The sequence below is a fragment of the Crotalus tigris genome, unplaced genomic scaffold (assembly GCF_016545835.1).
Source record: "Crotalus tigris isolate CLP2741 ecotype Arizona unplaced genomic scaffold, ASM1654583v1 scf7180000024126.51494, whole genome shotgun sequence".
NCBI classification, from domain to species: Eukaryota; Metazoa; Chordata; class Lepidosauria; order Squamata; family Viperidae; genus Crotalus; species Crotalus tigris.
The window spans coordinates 10510-35793 of NW_024100401.1; the positions used below are offsets into that span (position 1 = coordinate 10510).

The window sequence follows — 25284 nt, forward strand, 5'->3', positions numbered from 1 at the left end:
GCCATGGGTCAACTCCCGGATTTAAATGAAAATCAACTTTGCTAAAGGCCTTGAAAGAAAATAAGGTTTCATAAAGAGAACACAGTTAAAAAAGCCCCAAACCCTAAGACAATTCTAGCCACAGTGAAACAACTCAGTTTCCATCTTTCCCAGCTTCACCCCCCTCAGGGGGTTGGACTAGATGACCTCCAAGGTCCCTTCCAACTTTACTACTATTACTATTTAGGATTCCAAAGTCTCTCAGAAAACCCTCAAAGTCTTTCCACCTTATTTTCCATTATTGGCTTTCTGGTAAGTTGACTCTTAGGGATCCCATAAGGTTGCCTTGATCTTTAAAAGATCAGTTTCTCCTCATTACCCCACTCCTTGCCTTGTCCCATATCCTTTGCCTTCCCTTTCTTCTCTCTCTCTCTCTCAATCCTCCCAGCTATATTTTCACCTCAGCCATCTGATAGCATCATATTTTTGCCCATCAATCACTGCCTTAGAAGTGGAACCCCAAATTTCCATGTTTCATACAGTTAAAAGGAAAATTACCCCACAGAACTTATTTTAGAAGCAACTCATCTTGAAATTCTTTCCCCACTCCATGCATTTATAGGGTTTCTCTCCTGGGTGAATTTTGTCAGAACTCGGGGAACAGCTCAGCCTGAAGCTCTTTCCACACACCAGGTATTGGCAGTTTCTCCTCCATGCTGACCCTTCTATGAGGAATAAGTTGCCTGTAAAGTGGTATTTTCTCATTATCCATTCATTAATATGGGTTTTGTTCAGTGGTGGGATTCAAATATTTGAACAACTGGTTCTCTTTGTGGATGCCGTTTCTGGAAGACCATTCTGGGCTTGGGCAACAAAATATTAGCTACCGGTTCGGCTGAGCTGGTGCGAACCCCATCAATGGTTTTGTCCTGGGTGGATTGCTCCCCCTAGCCATGGACACTCCAAATCAGTCAGTCACCTGAGCCCACCTGTCTCCCAGGGGTCTTGTGGCAAGGAAAAATAGGAGGAGGAAACTGTACATAGGTAATAGATGATGTAAGCATGAATATTCATAGTTAACAAGCCTCAAGGGACTTCCCCACCCATCTACTCTTACTATCTTTAAGAATGTGTTATTGTTTTAAATAAACAAACATCCGTTGCATTTCCATAACAGTTTTTATAAAATATGCTGAACTGAGAACTGAGAACTTGAAGGTTACAATAGCACATGTTCTTTCTATGTTTCTAACACATTCCCACTTCTCACACTTAGTCTGAACAGAAATACTGACCTACAATTTTAAAAAAAATACAGATTTCAGGCAACAGATCCTTTTTCAGTTGAATCCATCACTTTGGGAACTAGTGAAGCCTCTCTGGTTCATTTGGTCACCTTATCACAAATCTCAAGGCATTTTGAACTGATCTTGGAAGTGATAAAAACCCTAGATGGAAAATCAACACAAAGAGATGTCTTGCATAAAACATGTGAAGGCATAGTGAAACCTTATTCCAAATACAGCTCCAGCTATGACTAAAAGTGTCAGAGAGAGGTGTGAGAAATGAAAATATTGGCTATTGTACTTCTATGCAAGAGGTAGGCCCAGGTGAACTCAATCAGGCCTCATGGAAAAAGTACTGAACGAAAGATTGTGCTGTGCTCAGTTTTACAACCCAAAGGAGCTATTTGTAATCCCAATTGCAACTGTATTTTACTTTATATGGTTTTTCTAAGCTTGCTTGTTTCAAATATATTTAGAACAAAAGGACTGGAACTGTGAGAAATGGGGAACTGAAAGTAGCTGATGGGTGCGGGTTCCGATGTATATGATTATGTGAAAAGTTATGATCAGCAGAACGTCTGCAGAAAGAGCAAGGTTGCTGACCATCTGTCTGTGGTTTAAGGAGAGTTATGGTATAAAAGATTGGGCCTGGGAGGGGTTTGAGGCCACTTGGCACTGGATGTCACTGCTATGAAGGCTAGTCCAAAGCTGGTCCTCATTGCAATGGGTAGAAGTATGTATGTGATTGCTTTGTGTTCTAAATTTCAATAAATAAACTTCTGAAGTGAGATGTTTGAAATGTGCTGTCCTGTGTCTTTTAATGGATTTTTTCACTGACAGATGAATTGTTCTCCTTTCTCCCTTGTGTTTTTGTTTTAAGGGAGGAAAGAGCATGGAATGGACCTCCAGTTTTTCTTCCTTCCCAGTTTGGCATTTGCCTCCCACTGTTTCCCTATTATTGGATGGGGCAAAGACAGTTGGTCTCTAGGTAGCTTCCAGAGAAAGTGGGCTCTTTCTGCAGCTCCCTAGTTTTCTGGAAAGTGACGCTTCAGGGATGCCTTCCTGCCATTTTCTATCTTGGATTGTTTTCCCATTCCCACAGCAGAATGCTGAAAGCTTCCCATTTGGGGACAAGAGGATCAAATGACTTCTTTGGATAAGGAACCAATCTGATTCATGGCTGTTTTCCATTTTTCTATTTGGATCAAGTCTTCACTGAGGGTGTTGAGCCTTCCAGAAACTGTTTTGCAGTGGGGTCACTACTTTTTGGACATATCCAGAAAGATGTTAGGATAATTATGATTTAACATTAAGTCATGGAACTCTAAGGTCCCATAAGGTCTAGGATGTCACCTAATTCTTCCAGAAATAACTGGTGTAGCATCCATCCCGTCGGCCAGACAATGTCGGCTGGCGGGCCCTCGGGGAAGGGCCTTTTCCGTGGTGGCTCCGACCTGGTGGAACCAACTTCCCCCCGAGGTTCGAACTACTCCCACCCTGCCGGCCTTTAAGAAGGCTGTTAAAACCCTCCTGTTCCGGCAGGCCTGGGGCTGATGTCCCCGGGGGGCCGGGATATGACCGGACTCGCAGTATGATCGCAGTATGATTGTATTATTTTATTATTTTATTGTTTTTGACTGTTTTTTAACTTTGTACGCCGCCCTGAGTCCTTCGGGATTGGGCGGCATATAAATATTAAAAATAAATAAATAAATAAATAAATCCAGAGTATTGAAGTGGGAGTTATCTGCATGATCTTGACATCCAGCTCCATTGCTCATAGCTACTTTCAAGAGAGAATCATAGAGAGAGAAAGTGACTAGGTTCAAACAGATTTACAGTTTCATATTCATCACACCTCAGGCAAAAGATTCCGCCATCTCTTTGGGGAGTCTTATATCTTCTGTTCAGCTATCTTATTTTACTATAACTATATTATTTCTTAGCTTGTCCATTCCTGGATGATAACAATTTTAATTACTAATTGCTTTATATTACTATTTGAGGTTTATTTTGGAATTTCACTAGTCTTACACTCTTCATATGTTAATTTTCTTCAGTTTTAACTACCATAATTGTCACATTGATGCACAGGAAGAATACAAAAGCCCAATATCTGCAATGAAAAATTAAATGTTATGGGCCCAAGAAACAATTTCAAAGTCATTTCCCTACTTTTATGATTAGATGTTCCTTAGCATTTAATTCTGGCCTCAGGAAAATAAAGAAAATGCAGCTTAGAAACCCAGCACTGGAGGCCAAGATGGAGAAGACCTGCATAGCCACCATGGACTTTCCTTTGGTGCTCAGGTAGGTGGGCAGGAAGGAGACCCAGACACTGCAGAAGACCAGCAAGCTGAAGGTGAAGCAAATGGCAGCAAGGAAACACATGTAGCTAAGGAGAACATAAAATGTGGTGACAGAGCCTTTGTTGCATTGAAGGATGATCTCTCCAGGCTGGGAGAGCAGGTCAGAGCCAGGAAACGGGAGAGAAACTCCCAGTTACATGGAACAGATGAGAATTTAAACAGCTGAACCAGAAAGGATGATGGAATTGGCCAAGCTATTCCCCAATCATCTTCTCACTTTGTTCCCTGGTTTTGAGGCTAAGAATGTCAGCACCACTCTGATTATTTTGGACAACACAGAAGACATGGTTATTGAGAAGACAAGAGATGGGGTTGAGACCATTCTAAATAACTTTGAAGATACCAGCCAAGCTTACACCACTATAAAGCCCATGAAATGACTCACATTATTTATTTTTGTCATGGTTTTGATAGATGAGACTGATTAAATCAGACCTCCAAGGCCAGAGGTTTCCTCAAAGAACATGTTTATTGGATACAACATATCGGCAGAGTCAAAACTGAAACCAAGTCTAAAATTCCTTCCAAAGGGTTACACTATTACAAAGTCAAACTTCCCACCCCAGTGGTCTGCAATCAGCTACGTTTCCCAATATAATAGTTTGGCGGGCTTTCTAATACCCTGTCCAACATCCTAGCATAACCAACAGAATAACTTTGGTTCCCATAGGACACAGAATTGTTTAGACTAGCAAAAATCCACTGCACCCACTTCCATTTATGTGGCAACCTACAACAGGCAAGATGGCTGCAGTCAGGTTTGTTGTAGAGTTGACATTTATTTATTTATTTATTATTAACGTATTTGTCAATTATCTTGAATTTTCATGTAACTAACAAACTTCACATATTTATTTCCTTCAGTTTTAATAAACATAGGTTGTCAAACAAATCCAGAGGAAGCATATAAACCCAACAATAATGGATAATTAAAAGTTATAAGCCCAAGAAACAATTTCATTGCCATTCCCCTGCTTTTGTTATTAGATGTTCCTTAGTGTTTAGAGCTAGCCTCAGGATGATAATATAGCACTTGGGGAAGAAGATGCAGCCCAACAGTCCAGCACTGGAGGCCAAGATGGAGAAGACCTGCACGGCAACCATGAATTTTCCTTTAGTGCTCAGGTAGGTGGGGAGGACGGAGACCAAGACACTGCAGAACACGAGCATGCTGAAGGTGATCAACTTGGCTTCATTGAAGGCCCCAGGCAGATTCCTGGCCAGGAAGGTCACCATGAAGCAAATGGCAGCAAGGAAACCCATGTAGCCAAGAACAACATAAAACATGGTGACAAAGCCTTCATTGCACTGAAGGATGATCTCTCCAGGCTGGGAGTGCAGATGGGACCTCCCCCCATCTTTTCTGATCCTTCCCTGCATCTCTTTCCCTGTTCCTCCAAACTTATCATTCCTCTTCCTTAATAAATTGTGTGACTGCTGGTGGTATAACTGCTTTTAACAAAGAATTAACAAAATGCTTCATGATGTAATGAATGGGGATCTAGTTAATTGAGTGCTAATGGTATGAGATAATTAAATGGATACAACTGTCTTAAAAATTGTACTCAAATAAATTTTAATTTTACTGATAAAATTGGGGAGTTATGAAAAACAATTAGACCTTGTTCATTGATTTGTCTATATTTTCATTAATAAAGGAAGTAAATAAATTATGATTTTATGATGCAAAAATTGTAATAATGCTTGGACAAAGTTATTTTGATCTCCTTTAAAAAATTTCAAGTTTCCAGAAAATGAAAATATGATTTTTGTGATAGAGAGAATTTCATAAGTAAAATCCAGTTGGAAACTAACTAATATTTAGCATTCAGTCTTGATACATGATTGTATCTTGTATAACACAAATGAATGGCAGCCACAATCTATATCTTTCTTTAAGATTTCATTTTCAGTTTTTCTCACATTATTCTAGATTCTATACTAAAATAGTAGTAATATTTTAATGCTGTGATAATAACCATATTATTAATTTGATGATAATGTCATTAATGATCCAGTGGAATCCTACCAGGTCCTCTTGTCGGAAACAAACTTGAAAAAGACATTGCACAAAATTTTCATTAGTTTTAGTGAGGGACAACGAAGGGGAGGAAGAGATCAAAGGAGCTACTTTTAGCCTTGAGGAAAGACTACAAGGAGAAGAACCATGTTGGTTTACAAGAGCTTAAAATCAGAAGGAATCTGGGAACATTTTTTCAAATAAATAAATAAATGCAACAACAACATCCTAACAGCAAATGGGGAGAACATTGGTGACATTAACATCAGACAAGGAATTTTCCAAGGGGACTCACTTTCACCATTACTATTCAACGTCACATTAATTCCATTGACAATAATCTTACAAAACGCAAAATTGGGATACTACATCTCAAGCTAGTATGGCAAGATAAACCACCTACCATACATTGATGACTTAAAACTGTATGCAAAAAGCCACACTGAACTTCTATCAATATTCAACGCAGTCCAACTGTTTAACAGTGACATCAGAATGAACTTTGGACTTGGAAAATGTGCTATATTATCCATGCAACGAGGAAAAATAAGAAAAATAGAAGGAATAGAACTGGGAAATGGAAGTATTGTGAAAGCACTAGCAAAGGATGATGGTTACAAATATCTATATGATCAGAGCTTTGGTTTTCAGGACAGCTTTTTGCAAAAGTAGTCAGTTAAATCAAGATGTGACACTAACATTATTCTTGCCTTAAATGTGTTCACATGCCTTTACTACACTCATAGCACTTTTATTCAGTTGACACAGAAATTTGTTTTGATTTTGTTATAACTAAATAATATGTCATAAATGTGATCACAAAATCCTTTTTGGACAAAGAATTATTATTGTTATTGTTATTTTTAGATTATGCTTTTGCTATCCATTAGCTTAGTAAGTTCTTGACCCAAGTAAAGCATTATAGCCCAATATCATTGGATGTTCTCCAATACAATTGATAACTCTTCATAGTGAAGTGAAAACCTACCATGAAGGCTGGGGAACCAAAATAGATTTTGGGATGATGGAGCCCTTCACAATCCTGTTTTATGCGACCTACCAGGAAAGTAATAATGTACTTTCAACAACAAGAATAGATGGACAAAAAGGGTGTTTCACATTCTTTCATAGACTAAATTCTATTTCTGAAAAATCCACTCAATCTACTCATGCAACAATGAGGCCCTAAATAGAAGGCCCAGTCTAGCTCAATACCAACAAAGAGGAAAAATAACAGCTCTCAAAAGAAACCAGCATGGCTGCATAAAGAACTCTCTGACAAATTGAAAGATAAAAAGGGCAAGTATAGAAAGTCGAAAGAGGGGCACATAACTAAGAATATCAGCAAATAGCCCAAGCCTGCAAAGATGAAGTGAGGAAAGCCAAGGCTCAAAATGAACTAAGGCTTGCGACCAAAGTCAAAAATAACAAAAAAAACTTCTTTCAACATGTAAAAAATAAGAAAAAAGTGAAGGAAACGATTGGTCCATTAGTAGGTGAAAGTGGCAAGAAGGTGACTAGCAATAGAGAGAAAGCAGAACTATTTAACTCGTTTTTTTGCATCTGTCTTTACACAAAGGGAAAAAAACAGACCAACCTATCAAAAATAGTGCCATAAAAAAAACAGTATAGAAACATAAGTTAAGATAGGCAAGAAAATGGTTAGTGAGCACTTGTCCAGCCTAGACAAGTTCAAATCGCCAGGACCAGATGGATTACACCCCAAGGTTCTCAAGGAACTGGCAGATGTGATCTCAGAACCACTGAACTATATTTTTCAAAGATCCTGGAGCACAGGGGAAATACCAGAGGACTGAAAAAGAGCTGTTGTAGTTCCTATCTACAAAAAAGGAAAAAAATGGACCCAAGAAATTACAGACCTATCAGCCTGACCTCGATACCTGGGAAGATTCTGGAAAAGATAATCAAACAACGAATTAGCGAACACCTAGAGGCAAACCAAGTCATTACTAAAAGCCAACATGGTTTTGTCAAAACAGATCATGCCAGACAAACCTTATTGCATTCTTTGACCAAGTGACAAAATTAGTGGATCAGAGGAATGCTGTTGATATAATTTACTTGGATTTTAGTAAGGCATTTGATAAAGTAGATCACAACCTACTGCTTGATAAGAGAGAAAAATGTGGGTTAGACAGCATCACCACCAGATGGATTCGTAGCTGGCTAATCGGCCGTACTCATCATGTGGTCCTCAATGGAACTGCATCTACATGGAAGGAAGCGTGTAGTGGGGTGCCCCAGGGCTCTGTCCTAGGCCCAGTGCTCCTCAACATCTTCATCAATGATTTGGACGAGGAGATAGATGGGGAACTCATCAAATTTTCAGATGACACCAAGTTGGCAGGAATAGCCAACACTCCAGGAGATAGGCTTAAGATACAGGAGGACATGGACAGACTTGAACACTGGGTATTATTTAACAAAATGAAATTCAATGGTGAAAAAAGTAAGGCTCTACATTTAGGCAAGAAAAACCAAATGTACAGGTATAGTATAGGTGGTACCTTGCTGAATAGTAGTAACTATGAGAGGGATCTCGGAGTCCTAGTGGACAATCACTGAAATATGAGCCAGCAGTGTGCTGCAGCTGCCAAAAAAGCCAACACAATGCTAGGCTGCATTAACAGAGGGATAAAATCAAGATCATGTGAAGTATTAATACGACTTTACAATGCCTTAATAAGGCCACACGTGGAATACTGCATCCAGTTTTGGTCACCACGATGTAAAAAAGATGCTGAGACTCTAGAAAGAGTACAGAGAAGAGCAACAAAGATGATTAGGGGACTGAAGGCTAAAACATATAAGGAACGGTTGCTGAAATTGTGTATGTCTAGTTTAACGACGAGAAGGATGAGGGGGGACATAATAGCAGTGTTCCAATATCTCAGGGTCTTTCACAAAGAAGAGGGAGTCAAAAGCGCCTGAAGACAGGACAAGAAGCAACAGATGGAAACTGATCAAGGACAGGAGCAACTTAGAACTAAGGAGAAACTTCCTGACTGTTAGAACAATTAATCAGTGGAACAACCTGCCTCCAGAAGTGGTGAATGCGCCAACAGTGGAAGTTTTTAAGAAGAGAGTGGACAGCCATTTGGCTGAAATGGTATAGGGTTTCCTGCCTGAGCAGGGGGTTAGACTAGATGAGCTCCAAGGTCCCTTCCAACTTTATTATTATTATTATTATCTCAATCATCGCACAGTCAGCCAGATGTTCAGACTGGATTTGGCATTTTGTCTACCTATCGAGTCCTTACCCAGGACCTGGGATAGGCAGATGTGGATGTTTGATGGTATTACAGATATCGTCGCAGGATGGAAGCAGTTCCTAGTAAGGCCGCCTTTTGCAATTGACTAATAGCGAATTTGTCAATGCCAATGGTGTTCAAGTGGTGCTCCAGTTGTTTTGGGATTGCGCCCAAGGAGCCTATGACTATTGGTACTACCCTTGCTTGCTTTTGCCACAGTCTTTCTATTTCTATTTGTAGGTCTTTGTATTTTGTTATCTTCTCCAGTTCTTTCTCTTCTATTCTGCTATCTCCAGGCACTGCCACGTCCACTATCCAGACTTTTTTGTCTTTCTTATCGACAATTGTTAAGTCTGGGGTGTTATGTTGCAGGTGCTTGTCTGTTTGAATTCTGAAGTCCCAGAGCAGTTTAATTTTATCATTTTCTATGACTTTCTCTATTTTATGATCCCACCAGTTTTTGCTTACAGGCAAATGATATTTTTTGCAGATCTTCCAATGCACCATTGTTGCTACTTTGTCATGCCGCTGCTTGTAATCAGTCTGTGCAATCTTCTTGCAACAGCTTACCAAGTGGTCCACTGTTTCTTCAGCTTCTTTGCATAGGCGGCACTTACTGTCTGTTGCTGTCTTCTCAATTTTGACTTTGTATGCATTTGTCCTTAAGGCTTGGTCTTGTGCAGCCAGAATTAGTCCCTCGGTCTCTTTCTTCAATTTTCCTGCTCTTAGCCATTGCCAGGTTTTATTATTATCTGCTTTCCCAGCTATTTTTTTCATGTATTGGCCATGTAGTGCTTTGTCTTCCCATGCCTCTATTCTGTTCTTCATTTGGTCTTTCTTGTAGGCCAGTTTGGTCTCTCCAGTAGTTAGTAAGCCTTCCTGATATACTAATTTCAGTGCATCTTCATCATTGTTCTTCAGATATTCTTCCAAAGCCATTTTTTCTTCTTCAACCATCTGATGTACTTGTAGCATTCCACGCCCACCTATTTGCCTTGGTAGATAAAGTCTATCAATGTCACTGCGTGGATGAAGGGCATGATTCATTGTCATTATTTTTCTGGTCTGCCTATCCATTGCTTTTAGTTCTGCTTGAGTCCAGTCCACTATTCCAGCTGTGTACCTAATGACTGGGATTGCCCAGGTGTTGATTGCCTTTATGGTATTTCCTCCATTGAGTTTGGATTTTAAGATCTTCTTCACTCTCTTGATGTATTCACCTCTAATCTTTTTCTTGACTTCAGTGTGCTTGATGTTGTCAGCTTGAAGGATACCCAAGTATTTGTAGTAATCTTCCTCATCCAGACTCTTAATGTTATTTTCGTGGGGCATCTTGATTCCTTCAGTTTTCACTATTTTTCCTTGTTTGATAGTAAGTGTGGCACATTTGTCCAAGCCAAACTCCATTACAATATCTTGGCTATATATACGGACAGTGTTGAGCAGCGATTCTATTTCAGATGATGTTTTTCCATACAGCTTCAGATCATCCATGTAAAGGAGTGGGATAGTCTAGCAGATGTTTTTGATGTTTGATAGCCATGTCCTGAGTTATTCAGTATTGTTGACAGAGGAAACAGTGCAATAACAAATAGTAATGGTGATAATGAATCTCCTTGAAATATTCCTCTCTTGATATTAACCTCTCCCAGCTTTTCACCATTGATCTGCAACTGTGTCTTCCATTGTGCCATCGATCTTTGCACAAATTTTCTGATGTTTCTACTTACTCCTGTTATTTCTAGGCACTTGATTATCCAATCATGTGGCAGAGAGTCAAATGCCTTTTTGTAGTCAATCCATGCCACATTCAGGTTGGTCTTCCTTCTCTTGCAGTTTTCCAAGATCATTTTGTCTATTAGGAGTTGATCTTTTGTTCCTCTGCTATTGGGGCGGTTTCCTTTCTGCTCAGGTGGAAAGAGATTGTTTTCAACTAGATGCTGTTGCACTGCATCAGCTACTACACCAGTTAGTAATTTGAAAGTTGTTGGTAAGCAGGTAATTGGCCTGTAGTTACCTGGTGTTGCCCCTTTTGCTGGATTTTTCATTATTAGGTAGGTTTTCCCAGTTGTTAGCCACTTTTCAATTTCTCCTCCTTGTAGTATATTGTTGAATTGCTTGGCAATGAGTGGGTGTATAACAGTTAGATGTTTCAACCAAAACCCATGCAGTTCATCTTCACCTGGTGCTGACCAATTATTATTATTATTATTATTATCATCATCATCATTATTATAATCCTGGGATATTCCACAATTCTTTTCATATTTCATATAGTCACGTCTAGATGCGATGGGTAGAAGATTAATTATAAGAAATAAACAAATATATATTTTTTCTCTAGTTTGGCCAGTACGGCATATTTTCATACAAGGAATATTTCAGTGGGAAATCTTTCAATGCTGGCACTGCCTCACATGTATCCTAGCACCATAGAGGATTTTGCTAGTTCTTGAAAGAAGTTAATTGTGCCTTAAGTTAGTTCAGCATAAATCGCACAATTTTTGATTGTTACTTTCACGTGCCCCTTTTTCAACTCTTCATAGGATGATTCCTAGATTGATTTCAATTGCTGTTTTCCTCCCATGTCAAATACAATGAAACAAGAATGAAGATCTTACCAAACTGTTTTGGCTTTCATTATGTAAAAAAACCAAGTGAGTGATAATTTTCAGGCTCACTGTTATGTGTCCCCGGAGAATATTTGTGGCTACAATCACAAAGGTTAAACAAATAAAATGAATGAAGTCATATATAACACTTCCTAGAGTAGTATGAGTTAAAGTGTTAAATTTAATTTTTATTTAACTTGATAGAAGATATAGATCACAACTTATCCATGGGTTTAAACAGCCACAAAAAAGTTAACTGACTTACTCTGGACCTAAGACTGCAAAGCAACAGCAGCTTTGAGTAAATAATTATTATTAAAATAACCATAATTAAACTGACAGCTTTTAGGAAAACTACATATCATGTTTAATAGATTTTTCCATACCAACAATTGATCTGTATGATCAGAGCTTTTTTTTTTCTTTTTCAGGACTGCTTTTTGCAAAAGTAATCAGTTAAATCAAGATGTGGCACTAAGATCTTCTCCATTATCATTTTTTCTAAATCAGTGAACAAGATGGTGGTGATAATAATGTTGGCATTAGTTTTGTTACCTTACACAGCTAGCAAATGTCCTGTTGATAAACGTGCAACTCGGGTGCTTCTTCCAATTCTTCACAAATATTACCATTCTGGAGAATTTAACATTGCTAGCATAACTTCTCAGAGCAACGTGCTTTCACGTGCATTATCGTATGAGAAAATACCATCTCCGGAGTACTTTGATGATATTCCGTAAGAACCTGGGATATATTTGAATAGCAATGTGTATCTCTCCTAACTCTCTGTCTGAGCAAGTTGCTTTATAGATGAACTTTTATTCCGATTCATACCATTTTTAATATGACCTCATTCTAGTTTTAGCAGAAAAGCATAATGATAGCATGTTTCTTTATTAATAGAAGCCATACATTCTGTTCTTAATAATGTTTGTGTCCTTCCCTGTTGTTTCTGAAGCTGGTCAGCTCAAGTTGTATTTTGTAACATCTTAAAGACTGTTGTGTGCTAATAAGGTTTTGGTTCTCCAACAAAAGCAGGACATGTTTTCTGATTATATTTATTTCAGGGTAGATTTGAAGACAAGAGCTGCAGCCCGTATGAAGATATATGTTAACCAATTTACTTTTTAACAGCAAGATTCTTTTGTAATCGTTTATTTTGACTCCCAAAATTACATCTGTTGAGTTAGAACGTATAGCGGTTGCAATAGATTTTTCCCCAGATTAGGGAAAATGACCAACTTTTCAAAACTGATAAACTATATTTTCAGTTTTGGGCAGAATTCTGAACTTGAATGAACAATTCTGGGAACTTGTTTGTGTTTTGGGTTATAAACAGCTGTTAATTATTCCCAGTCCTTGGCTTTTTAAAAGGATCTTTTTCTTCTTCCTGCTTCTCCTTCTTCTTAGCCCATTCGTGTGTTTGTGTGTCTGCATGTCTATGTGTGGGTGGGTAAGGGGATGGCTGTTGTATCCATGTGATAACACAACTATAAATTCTTCCTGCAAACTGAATCAAATGGTCTGAGTCCCTGAAAGTATGTGCCATCATATACCTGCTGGCCATGAAGATGCTATGCTAAGCTTTCTTCTGGTTGCTGTCGTAGTATATTGTCCTCCTTTTTGAACAGAATAGACCACATGAATCTAATTTTAACAATGCTCTGGAGCTCAGGTTAAGATATTCTACAAGGGAATGAACAAGAACACTGGGTTTTAAAATCATGAATCATGCAGAACTCTCTACGCAGCCCTGTGAAGGAATGAAGGAGGGTCATTTATAATCTTAACACAACTGTATGAATGGTTTGCCTTTACTGAATGCAGGCAGATTTCCCAAAACATGTAACAGAATTATTGTGTGCGTGCTGAGTAGAAGTTCCAAATTAAATTCACATACAAATTTCAAAAAGGGATACCTTACCAGAGTGCATTGTTTTCTCCCAAGTTACCCTTCCCGCCATAACAGCTACATAATTTATCTCAGATATAGCATCATTTGTTTGATATATATATTTAATACGTATTTTGCTACATTTAGCAATTTTGAAATGTGTGGTTATGTCTTATGTACTTCTTTGTAGGGTGTTGACTCAGCATTACCAGCATATCCTGGCACTGGTATTTGCTGTGAAAAAAATCAATGAAGACCCACATATTTTGCCAAACATCACTCTGGGCTTCCAGATCTATAACAGCCATTTCAGTGCAAGCTGGACTTATCTTGCCTCAATGGAACTGCTCTCCACCCAGAAGAGGTTCATTCCAAACTACAAGTGTGACAGGAGAAACAATGCAGTTGCCGTCATTGGGGGACCTAACTCAAATGTCTGCCTCCATATGGCCACCATCCTTGGTTTCTACAAGATTCCACAGGTAAAGGACATCTATATTTCTCACGCTTCCCTTATTGGCTTTATTACAATAAGGGGAAAACTATGTGGCTTTTTTAGAGTTGAGACTCATATGTTCACTTTCATCCTTCATAATTGAATGTCAGAATTCCTCTGCTTATAGAGACTAAAATATTTTTTCCTGTGATCAAAATTTGTCTCATGTCCCCCGTTTCTTTGCAGAAGAAGGGCACACCTTCCAATTTGCCAAAATTGAGAGTAATAGATTTTATCCTTGACTTTTCATAATTTGATTTAGAAGACTTAGTTGCTAGAATCTAAAAATAACTAGCAATGCTTTCTGTGATCAAAAACTTGCACTAACGTGTTTACATATACAGAAGTATTTTGGGCAAACTGTTTTTTCTTGTTGCTATCTTCTATTGTTTTCTATTGATGTCTCATAGAAAACAGGATCACATGAAAACATAGGATCATGGCAGCTATATTATTACAGATATATTAACAGAATATCAGAGTTGGAAGGGAGGTTTTCTAACCCAACCCCCTGCTCAAGCAGGAAACCCTATACCATTTCAGACAAATGGTTGCTTAATCTCTTCTTAAAAACCTCCAGTGTTGGAGCACACACAACTTCTGGAGGCAAGATGTTCCACTGATGAATTGTTCTAATTGTCAGGAAATTTCTCCTTTGTTCTAGATTGGTTCTCTCTGTGATTAGTTTCCATCCATTGCTTTTTGTCCTGCCTTGAGATGCTTTGGAGAATAGGTTGAATCCCTCTTTTTTGGGGCAGCCCCTGAGATATTGGAAGACTGATATCATGTTCCCCCTCGTCCTTCTTTTCATTAAACTAGACCTACCCAATTCCAGCAACCATTCTTTGTATATTTTAGCCTACGGCCCCTAATCATCTTTGTTGCTCTTCTCTGTACTCTTTCTAGAGTCTTAATATCTTTTTTAAAAAATATTGTGGTGACCAAATATATTCACCCATAGATATTATGACATAATTTTTCAAAAATATTTTTGTTCTTTATTTTTTTAAAAAAGGTTACATATGGATCTGCTCCAGTACTGCATTACAGAAGCCAAGCTGGCTTTGTGCAACAGATGTTCCCAAGAGGCACTCATCAATATAATGGGATCCTGCACTTACTTCTGCATTTCAGATGGACATGGATTGGGGTGCTTTACCTTGATGATGACAACGGGGAAAGGTTTGTGCAGAATGTCCTTCCCTTTTTCTCTGAGAAGGGCATTTGTTTTGACTTCATACAAAGGCTCCCCAAACAAGGATTTACGGGGGAAATGCAGAAACTTATAGAAGAAGGACTTGCAACTTACAAGACCATTATGAGAAACAGTTCCAATGTTTTGCTCATACATGGAGAAATTCAGACAATGCCAATTTTGAGATTCATGATAGCAAGTTCAGTATATTTGGATATATCTTCAAAGCCAGGTGATAAAGTCTGGATGATGATGGCTCAAATGGATTTCACTTCCTTTGCTTTCCAGGGCAGCTGGAGCATAGACTTCCTTCTTGGTGCGATGTCCTTGGCAGTCCAGTCAAAGAAAGTGTTGGGATTTCGAGAGTTCCTTCAGACCAGAAATCCTATCTCAGATAAAGAAGACGGTTTTATCCAGAGCTTCTGGGAAAGTGTGTTTGAATGTTTTTTCTCAAGCCTCGCTTCAGAAAACACGTCTGAGAAAATCTGCACTGGGTTTGAAAAACTGGAGTCTCTTCCTGGTTCTCTTTTTGAAGTGAAGATGTCTGCTCATAGCTATAGCATGTACAATGCCGTCTATGCTATAGCACATGCTCTGCACCACATACATTTCTTGAAATTCAAGGAAAAAATAATGGTAAAGGGGCAGAGAAAGAAACTTCTCAATCAATACTCTTGGCAGGTACAGTATATGCCCTTAAATGTAAATACAGGATGACAGCAGTGTTCCTATATTTGATGGGCTGCCATGAAGAGGAGTGGATAAACTATTTTTCAAAGCACCAGAAGCAAGACAAGAAGCAATGGATGGAAACTAATCACAGAGAGAAGCAACCTAGATCTAAAGTAGAAATTTCCTAGCAGTGAGAACAATTAACCAGTGGAACAACCCATGGAACAACTTGTGAGCAGACTTGTCTTTAAAAGTTATGGGTGCTCCATTACTGGAGGCATTTTAGAAGAGTCTGGACTGTCATTTGTCTGAAATGATATAGAGTCTCTTGCTTGAGCAGGCGGTTGGACTAGTAGATCTCCAAGATCCCTTCCAACTCTGTTATTCTGTTCTTTCTAGTCTATTTTATATCACAAATGGAAAATAGCTTATCGTAGCTTTATATGCAAAGGTATAACTTATAGGCTACAATCTGTGAGTTAAGAAGGAGGAGGGTGGAGGAGGAAAGTAGCTGAGTCCCTGCTGATTGGACCTCCATTGAATTTAAACTGCCCAGAGATTGCTGGGAAGAGCTACAATCTGTGAGTTAAGAAGGAGGAGGGTGGAGAGGAAAGTAGCTGAGCCTCTGCTGATTGGACCTCCATTGCATTTAAACTGCCCAGAGGTTTAACTAAACCTAATTAACTAAAAATCAAAAACAGCAGTGGTACATTCAGGGCAAGTGTGTCTGAGATTCCTTTCATCTCAGAATGTCTGGCTTAGTTCAGTTGCCTTATTTTGCAGCTGTCTTTCACAGTACTCTTTTCAAACTGGGAAACTGTCCTATCTGTAAACAAATCACAAGTCTACAAGGACAGATTATTTATCTAGGGTCTGTAATCGGCACTCTTCAGGTAGAAATTATGTGTCCGGTTCAGCCTTTCTAATCTACTGAGCCTCCATATTGGATCTAATCCTCAGTAACAGAGATGAAATGATGGAAGGTGTTGAAGCTACAGGAACCTTGGGGGGAAGTGATCATGCAATATTGGAATTCAACATTCTGGAAGCACAAGCAATAGAACACAGTCAAACTAGAGTCTTGGACTTTAAGAGAACTAATTTCAATAAACTTATAGAGGGCTTGGGAAGGATTCCATGGATGAGAATCCTCAAGGGGAAAACAACTCAAGAAGCTTGCAAAATTTTGAAAAGTGAGATAATAAAAGCCCAGTCTAGCACAATACCAACCAAGAAGAAAAATAACAGCTCTCAAAATAAACCAGCATGGCTGCATAAAGAAATCTCTGATAAACTGAAAGATAAAAAGAACAAGTATAAAAAATGGAAAGAGGGGCACTTAACTAAGGCAGAATATCAGCAAATAGCCCGTGCCTGCAAAGATGAAGTGAGGAAAGCTAAGGCTCAAAATGAACTAAGACTTGTGACCAAAGTCAAAAATAACAAAAAAAGCTTCTTTCAATAGGTAAAAAACATGAAAAAAAGTTAATGAAATGATTGGTCCATTAATGGCGAAAAAGGGGCAAGAAGGTGAGAAAGCAGGGAGAAAGCAGAACTATTTAACTCATTTTTCACATCTGTCTTTACACAAAGGGACAGTCCAACCTATCAGAAACAGTACATAAAATAACAGATTAGAAACACAAGTTAAGATAATCAAGAAAGTAAGTAAGTGAGCACCTGTCCACCCTAGATGAGTTCAAATCACCAGGGCCAGATGGATTACACCCCAAGGTTCTGAAGGAACTGGCAGATGTGATCTCAGAACCACTGAACTATATTTTTCAAAGATCCTGGAGCACTGGGAAACTACCAGAGGATTGGAAAAGAGCTGATGTAGTTCCCATCTTCAAAAAAGGGAAAAAATTAGATCCAGGAAACTACAGACCTATCAACCTGACCTCAATACCTGGGAAGATTCTGGAAAAGATAATTAAACAATGAATCAGCAAACACCTAGAGGCAAACAAAGTTATTATTAAAAGCCAACATGGGTTTGCAAAAACAGATCATGCCAGACAAATCTTATTGCATTTTTGACCAAATTAGTGGATCAGAGGAATGCTGTGGATATAATTTACTTGGACTTCAGTAAGGTATTTGGCAAAGTAGATCACAACCTAGTACTTGATAAGATAGAAAAATGCAGGTTAGACAGCATCACTACCAGATGGATCCGTAGCTGGCTGACCGGCCGTGCTCAGTGAGTGGTCCTCAGTGGAATTGCATCTACATGGAGGGAAGTGTGTAGTGGGGTGCCCCAGGGCTCTGTTCTGGGCCAGTGCTCTTCAACATCTTCATCAATGATTTGGACGAAGGGATAGATGGGGAACTCATCAAATTTGCAGATGACACCAAGCTGGCAGGAATAGCTAACACTCCAGAAGACAGGCTTAGGATACAGGAGGATCTGGACAGACTTGAACACTGGGCACTATTAAACATAAGGAATGGTTGCTAGAATTGGGTATGTCTAGTTTAAAGAAGAGAAGGACAAGGGGGGACATGATAGCAGTATTCCAATATCTCAGGGGCTGCCATAAAGAAGAGGGAATCAAGCTATTTTCCAAAGCACCTGAAGGCAGGACAAGAAGCAACGGGTGGAAACTAATCAAGGAGAGAAGCAACCTAGAACTAAGGAGAAACTTCCTGACAGTGAGAACAATTAATCAGTGGAACAGCCTGCCTCCAGAAGCAGTAAATGGTCCAACACTGGAAGTTTTTAAGAAGAGACTGGACAGCCATTTGTCCGAAACGGCGTAGGGTTTCGTGCCTGAGCAGGGGGTTGGACTAGATGACCTCCAAGGTCCCTTCCAACTTTACTACTACTACTACTATTACTACTACTACTACTGCTACTACTACTATTACTACTATCAGACAGGATTGAGAACAATATAGTTCCCTCTGTTGACTTTGGATGGGCAACTCCATTCTACTCCAAACTTTGTATCAATCTGAGAATCCCCATTTCAGTCTCTGATATTTAGTCACTCACTAAAAAATAATGAGACAGAGATCAGAGCTGATTTGATCCTAAAGATCACTTTGATCTCAAGAGATACTCTCATGGATGTTCCCAGAAAAAATTAAATGCTGGATTAGAAATAAATATTTGTTTTATGTGTACTAATTTCCACAATGTTGCAATTCATTTCTCTGCAATTCATTTTTCCCCCACTGGAAGAAAACACTACTTTTGTCAGTTCTGTACTTCTAGTCCAGTATTTTTCAACCACATGAACTTTAAGATGCATAGACTTTAAGTTACAGACTTCTTCAGTTAGTTGGAGTTCACACATTTAAGTTGCTGAATTTGAGAACCACTGCTCTAGTTTAATAGGATATTGTAGGAGTTGACTAGGCTGAGCCCAATGGAGGGGGTCAAGGACATCATCAATTTGGAGTCCCTTCATGCCCTTAAAAGATCTAAGTCTAGCCCTCCTTGAGTTCCACTGACTCTTAGGATAGAGCTGGAAGGGATCTTGGAGGTCTTCTAGTCCAGCCCCCTGCTCAAGCAGAAGGACCTGTACCATGTCAGATAAGTGACTGTCTAGTCTCTTCTTAAGAACGTCCAGTGATGGAGCACCCATGATTTCTGAAGGTTCCACTGTCCTCTTATCTGCCACTATTTTGCTTTGACCATTAGTAGTTCAGATACCTGCAAAAAGATAGCATGGAATAAACCTGTACTCATTTGAATGATCTTGGTTCCCGATTTCCTCTGTCTCACAAGATATATTAGCAATTCTATATTGATTTTTAAAAATTATGACATTAAAATATTCAGTAATAGAATATTATCTCCTTGTTGATCCCTGCCTGGTGTTTTAAAACTTTTCCCCAAATTTGATCTTAGCTTCATCACATTCTACGAAAAGTATCATTCAACAACAGTGCTGGAGAGAAAATTTCCTTTGATCAAAGTGGAGAAAGAAAAGCTGGATTTGATATTATCAACTGGATAACATTCCCAAATCAGTCTTTCTTGAAAGCAAAAGTTGGAAAGATTGACCCATATGCTTCTTCAAAGAGTATATTCTCCATTAACAACAATAGCATTATATGGCCCAAGAAGTTCAATCATGTAAGGATCCACCTATTTCCTGAGGTATTTCCAAATGTAATAGTATATGGGAATGACCTTGGGAAGAGCCAAGACAAGGGACCAATCAGATAAGAGGTAGTTTAGCCCACAGAAGCAAAGGGGTATGGCAAAAATCTCAGAAGGGATTGTCCCTTGTTTTTTGATGAGTAAAGGGAGACATGTACTTTCAGACTTGCAAAATTTTGTTAGCATAATCTTACAATAAAGTAGACTTAGTTCATCTAAGCTTCCTGTCTGGACTACCATGCATGTCTAACACAGATGTCGTAGCCATGTTTGGTCAAGGAAATCATTGGCATTGGTCCTAGAAGCTGGATTGCAGAGGAGCAATGGAAGTCTCCCAAACAGTTTTGCCTCCTCACCTTAATGGGCTAAAAAGAGATAATATACAGCATAATCTTTCCTAACGCTTCTAAGGCAACACTTCACACATGTGTCAGCATGCTGTCTTCTACGCACGAAAAGAGAAAGGGTATTCTCTTAACATTCAATTTGGGGAACATAAAAGTATTTAATTTCACATTTTCTCAGGTTTCTTAAGTGACATTTATCCAAATGAAGGTTTAAGGCAATCTTGAGATAAATATCAATTATTAAAGAAGTTAAGTGACAGCCTAACTCACTAGAACCATCCCTTATGAAGAGCATGAGAATTGGGCGAAACAATAATCATACAGTGCAGTAAATGAATATTGCTATTTATTTGATTTAGTTTTGCTTTTTATATGTTTGATACATATTTATTGATACAACTACTTGATTTTTTTACATTAAGACACAACCTATTTCAGTATGTAACGATAACTGCCATCAAGGATTTTATAAAATGAAGAAGGAGGGGGAGCCCTTTTGCTGTTATGATTGCCTTCCATGTCCAGAAGGAAAGATTTCATCCCGGAAAGGTGAGAAAAAATGAACCTAGAATTTTCAAATGCTTTGATATTTAGCACATGCAGTTCCTTTGCATTTAAAATGATGTATGTAATTCATTAGCATCATATTAAACAGTTCAGTTTGGGTTTTGTAGTATGGGTTAAAGATTCTATCCAATTTGTGAAGGAGCAAACACATGGAGAAGGAGAACAAAACAATAAGTATTTAATCCTTAAACATTATGTTTGGAATATTTATCTTGGCCTTTTTTTTTGAAGGCCTGAAACTGCAAGACCACCATTTCCTCCAAACCATTTGGCCCACCCAGTGTACATATTACGCTACTCTCTTTATTCTGTGAGACGAAAGGGACTGAGGTCTTTTCCAATAATCAATTGCCAGAGCAATAAAGAATTAAACAAGAGTTAAAGACAGCTTACTGGACCATAGTGGATGGAAGTAACTATTTGTAACAAGGGAATCAAGAACTTGTTAAGCCTGGCTTCATTCAATTAATAGTGAAGGATCCTGTATTTGGTCCTTCACAAGGTGGAAAGACATGCACAGTCTTTAGATAATCCCAACTTGAACTGTTGGTCCTTCACAAGGTGGGAAAGACATGCACAGTCTATAGATAATTCCAACTTGAACTGTTGGAGAAGGTTTAACATTCATAATAAATTTATTCACCATTTTTATAAGTGATAATTAAGGTTTGTTTTGTTTCTACTAAAGTTGACTGATAAGATTTAAAATTTTAATCCAATTTATCTCCTTCATAGTTTTGTCATTACAGAAAAAATATTTGAAATGAATTAAATTGTTCATATATATTTTCTCTTCCAGACATGGTTGACTGTGTTCGTTGTCCAGAAGGACAATTTCCAAATGATGCTAAAGATGGATGTCTTCTGAAAAATATCACTTATCTGTCTTATAGAGAACCTTTAGGATTTGGTTTGACTATTCTTGCCCTCTCACTTTTTTTAATTACTGTATTGATGCTGTTGATATTTATTAGACATCAGGGTACTCCCATTGTCAAAGCCAATAACAGGAATCTCACTTATGCTCTCCTTATTTCTCTTCTGCTCTCATTCCTTTGTGCTTTACTATTCATTGGCCAGCCCAGAAAGTTGACCTGTCTTTTTCGACAAAGTGCCTTTGGTATCATCTTTACATTTGCTGTATCTTGTGTCTTGGCCAAAACCATCATTGTGGTTCTAGCTTTTAAGGCCACAAAGCCTGATTCCCAAATGAGGAAGTATATGAGAAAGCCACTGGCTACTTCTATTGTTTTTTTATGCTCCTTTGTCCAAATTGTTATTTGTACCATATGGTTGATAATTACTCCCCCATTCCCTGATTTTGATATGCATTCTTTAGCCGAAGAAATTCTACTGGAATGTAATGAAGGCTCAATAGTCATGTTTTACTGTGTCCTCAGCTTTATGGGTTTCTTGGCACTTCTGAGCTTCACTGTGGCTTTCTTTGCCAGAAATTTGCCAGATACATTTAATGAAGCCAAGTTTATCACCTTCAGTATGCTGATGTTTTGCTCTGTTTGGCTAACTTTTGTTCCTGCATACTTGAGTGCAAAGGGAAAATACATACTGGCTGTGGAAATCTTCTCCATTTTGGTGTCCAGTGCTGCATTACTAATTTGTATGTTTCTTCCCAAAAGCTATATTATATTGGTAAAACCAGAACTGAATAATAGAGATCAGCTGATAAGAATAAAGAACTAAAAAATATACAGTGTGTCCAGGGGTCGGCCTTAAATATATTAAGAACTTTGCAAGTTTACTTCTTTGTAAAGTTGTGGTAAAACTAGAATTGTTCTAGTGATTACCACAATATATACAAAAATGTTGAAACTCTGGAAAGAGTGCAGAGAAGAGCAACAAGAATGATTAGGGGGCTGGAGGCTTAAAATATATGAAGTCGGTTACAGGAATTGGGTATGTCTAGTCTAATGAAAAGAAGGACTAAGGGAGAAATGATAGCAGTGTTCCAATATTTGAGGGTGTCAAGTTATTTTCCAAAGCACCAAAAGGCAAGACAAGAAATAATGGATGGAAATTAGCCAAGGACAGAAGCAACCTAGAACTAAGGAGAAATTTCCTTATGGTGAGTGCAATCAACCAATGGAACGGCTTGCCTTCAGAAGTTGTGGGTGTTTCATCACTGGAAGATTTCAAAAAGAGACAGGATAACCATTATATCTGAAATGGTATGGGGTCTCCTGCTCATGCAGGGGTTGGACTAGAAGAACTCCAATGTCTCTTCGAACTCTATTATTCTATGTTCTTTGTTCTAACTAATCTAGTTCTAAGATAGGATACCCATCACTATATTTGCCTACCACGGCCCACTGCTATATGTATTTGGTTACTGATCATCTGAGTCTCATCTGCTAATTTCTCAGCAATAGCTCATCTCCAGGTGCCCTACACCTGAGATCCTCAACCTTTTAGTCACCAGGGACTGGTTCCATAGAGAGTGGTTTTTCCATGGACTGGAGGATGTATGATTTTGTGTGCTGCCTGCATCTTGTGAATGGGGCTTTGCTTGTTTGTGTGGACCAATTGCTGGCATACCACAGCCCAGTACTGGTCCATGGACTGGGGTTGGGGATCCCTGCCTTATTCCCGTTACATAAGGAAATGTTTATTTTATTTTCTAAAATGTAGTTATTGCCTACCTTGCTGTGGGGCTATTCTAGGCAGAATTTTTCCACATTATTCCATTTCTTGACAAAAAAATATGTATCTTTGCATCCTTCTAATGTATGGACACCATTACTGTAATATATATGAGACAGGAAATTCAGGATTTGACAATATTCTTGTTACTGTAAGACAGAGTTTCTTCACAAATAAAATCCTTGATTGGTTACTGCATGGGTAGGATCCTGAGCTGGAAATTTGTATTATTAAATTTGTATTTGAGGAGCCATCCCACCCCAATGGGACTATCCTCACACTAGCAGAAGAGGCCAACTACAGATCCTGTCTGCTAAGAAATTCTGGTGTGTGTGTGTGTGTGTGTGTGTGTGTGTGTGTGTGTGTGTGTATGTGTGTGTGTGTGTGTGTGATAGAGAAGCAGCTTTTTCACTGTGGCCCTATCCCTATGGTACACTCTACCTCTGGAGGTGAGAACTTCTCTGATTCTTTGGGCCTTCTGAAAAGATATTAAAATCTTGACTTGCTGGTTGACTTGGAACCCTAAGAGGGACATTCACCATTGGAGGTGGTTGATAGGGTAAGAAGGCATCATCCCTATGCAGTCTGGCTTCTACTCTTAGTTTTTTTCTATAAGTAGTTCTAAAATTTTAATTTGGATTTTAATTGTTTTTCTATTTGTCTTTTTTATAATCTGTAACCCACCCAGAGTTGCTTTATAAGGGAGATGGGTAGCATAAACATTTAATAAATAAATAAATATTGTAAATAAATATTGCAAATAAACAAACAAACAAATAAATAAATATTGAAGTTTCTAATTTCTCCTCTTCTCATCTAAAATGTTTGGAAATGTAGACTATCCAAAACTATAAATGATCTAGATGGAATAGTTATACAAATTCATATCTATTGTTGCTGCTCACATTATGTCAGTAAATAATAATAATAATAATAATAATAATAATAATAATAATAATAATAGTGCCTGGAGATAGCAGAATAGACGAGAAAGACCTGAAGAAGATAACAAAATACAAAGACCTACAAATAGAAATAGAAAGACTGTGGCAAAAGCAAGCAAGGGTAGTACCAATAGTAATAGGCTCCTTGGGTGCAATCCCAAAAAAACAGGAGCACCACTTGAACACCATTGGCATTGACAAATTCGCTATTAGTCAATTGCAAAAGGCGACCTAATCCTGTGATGATATCTGTAATACCATCAAACATCCACATCTGCCTATCCCAGGTCCTGGATAAGGACTTGATAGGTAGACAAAATGCCAAATCCAGTCTGAACGTCTGGCTGACTGTGTGATGATCAACAACAACAACAACAACAACAACAATCATCATCATCATCATCATCATCATCCCCCAGTGAGGCACTACCTTGACGTGGTTGTGGGGCTTGTGTACTCTGAGGAAGATGAGAGCTATGCCACTTACTCTCTTATCCCCAGTAGAACCCATAACTTGGGGGAATGGAAATACAAATTCATAAAGAACCATGAAAGATATGAGATTCAGACCTCACTAATTAGCTTTGAAGATACCTGCCAAGCTTACACCACTATAAAGCCAGGAAATGACTCATATATCTCTTGTCTTGAAGACTTGCTTAAGCCAAATATTCACATCTGTGCTGAGGAAAAGGATGAAAACCAATAGTTTAAAAAACATAATATTTATTCATTTGTTTGTTTTTAATTTGTTTATTATTAATGTATTTGACAATCTTTAATTTTCATCTAACTAACAAACTTCACGTATTTATTTCCTTCAGTTTTAATAAACATAAGTTGTCAAGTAAATCCAAAG

The 25284-nt window shown here is 38.4% G+C and overlaps 1 long non-coding RNA gene across 1 annotated transcript; it reads left to right on the forward strand.

The window, feature by feature from the left end:
* The first annotated feature begins 14993 nt into the window (after window positions 1-14993).
* Window positions 14994-21753, forward strand: LOC120298775. The gene is made up of 3 exons (XR_005554211.1): window positions 14994-15110; window positions 20679-20805; window positions 21623-21753. It is a non-coding gene; the product is annotated as an uncharacterized LOC120298775 (long non-coding RNA).
* Window positions 21754-25284: the final 3531 nt, after the last annotated feature.